The 2,500-nt window shown below is 44.7% G+C and overlaps 1 pseudogene; it reads left to right on the forward strand.

The window, feature by feature from the left end:
- LOC127625109 (transmembrane protein 184C-like) overlaps positions 1-2,500 on the forward strand; it is an 18,376-nt pseudogene that overhangs the window by 3,599 nt on the left and 12,277 nt on the right.

Below are 2,500 nucleotides of genomic sequence, written 5' to 3' on the forward strand. Positions count from 1 at the left end.
CACAATACACAACACACAACACACAACCTGAGCTACAGAAACCCATCATCAGGTGTGTGACCAACACACAACACACAATACACAACACACAACACACAACCTGAGCTACAGAAACCCATCATCAGGTGTGTGACCAACACACAACACACAATACACAACACACAACACACAACCTGAGCTACAGAAACCCATCATCAGGTGTGTGACCAACACACAACACACAATACACAACACACAACACACAACCTGAGCTACAGAAACCCATCATCAGGTGTGTGACCAACACACAACACACAATACACAACACACAACACACAACCTGAGCTACAGAAACCCATCATCAGGTGTGTGACCAACACACAACACACAACACACAATACACAACACACAACACACAACCTGAGCTACAGAAACCCATCATCAGGTGTGTGACCAACACACAACACACAATACACAACACACAACACACAATACACAACACACAACCTGAGCTACAGAAACCCATCATCAGGTGTGTGACCAACACACAACACACAACACACAATACACAACACACAACACACAACCTGAGCTACAGAAACCCATCATCAGGTGTGTGACCAACACACAACACACAATACACAACACACAACACACAACCTGAGCTACAGAAACCCATCATCAGGTGTGTGACCAACACACAACACACACACACACACAATACACAACACACAACACACAACCTGAGCTACAGAAACCCATCATCAGGTGTGTGACCAACACACAACACACAATACACAACACACAACACACAACACACAACCTGAGCTACAGAAACCCATCATCAGGTGTGTGACCAACACACAACACACAATACACAACACACAACACACAACCTGAGCTACAGAAACCCATCATCAGGTGTGTGACCAACACACAACACACACAATACACAACACACAACACACAACCTGAGCTACAGAAACCCATCATCAGGTGTGTGACCAACACACAACACACAATACACAACACACAACACACAACCTGAGCTACAGAAACCCATCATCAGGTGTGTGACCAACACACACACACAACACACAATACACAACACACAACACACAACCTGAGCTACAGAAACCCATCATCAGGTGTGTGACCAACACACAACACACAATACACAACACACAACACACAACCTGAGCTACAGAAACCCATCATCAGGTGTGTGACCAACACACAACACACAATACACAACACACAACACACAACCTGAGCTACAGAAACCCATCATCAGGTGTGTGACCAACACACAACACACAATACACAACACACAACACACAACCTGAGCTACAGAAACCCATCATCAGGTGTGTGACCAACACACAACACACAATACACAACACACAACACACAATACACAACACACAACCTGAGCTACAGAAACCCATCATCAGGTGTGTGACCAACACACAACACACAATACACAACACACAACACACAATACACAATACACAATACACAACACACAACCTGAGCTACAGAAACCCATCATCAGGTGTGTGACCAACACAACACACAACACACAATACACAACACACAACACACAACCTGAGCTACAGAAACCCATCATCAGGTGTGTGACCAACACACAACACACAACACACAATACACAACACACAACACACAACCTGAGCTACAGAAACCCATCATCAGGTGTGTGACCAACACACAACACACAATACACAACACACAACACACAACCTGAGCTACAGAAACCCATCATCAGGTGTGTGACCAACACACAACACACAATACACAACACACAACACACAACCTGAGCTACAGAAACCCATCATCAGGTGTGTGACCAACACACAACACACAATACACAACACACAACACACAACCTGAGCTACAGAAACCCATCATCAGGTGTGTGACCAACACACAACACACAATACACAACACACAACACACAATACACAATACACAACACACAACCTGAGCTACAGAAACCCATCATCAGGTGTGTGACCAACACACAACACACAACACACAATACACAACACACAACACACAATACACAACACACAACACACAATACACAATACACAACACACAACCTGAGCTACAGAAACCCATCATCAGGTGTGTGACCAACACACAACACACAACACACAATACACAACACACAACACACAACCTGAGCTACAGAAACCCATCATCAGGTGTGTGACCAACACACAACACACAACACACAATACACAACACACAACACACAACCTGAGCTACAGAAACCCATCATCAGGTGTGTGACCAACACACAACACACAATACACAACACACAACACACAACCTGAGCTACAGAAACCCATCATCAGGTGTGTGACCAACACACAACACACAACACACAACACACAACACACAACCTGAGCTACAGAAACCCATCATCAGGTGTGTGACCAACACACAACACACAATACACAACACACAACACACAACCTGAGCTACAGAAACCCAT

This window comes from Xyrauchen texanus, chromosome 31 (genome assembly GCF_025860055.1).
Source record: "Xyrauchen texanus isolate HMW12.3.18 chromosome 31, RBS_HiC_50CHRs, whole genome shotgun sequence".
NCBI classification, from domain to species: Eukaryota; Metazoa; Chordata; class Actinopteri; order Cypriniformes; family Catostomidae; genus Xyrauchen; species Xyrauchen texanus.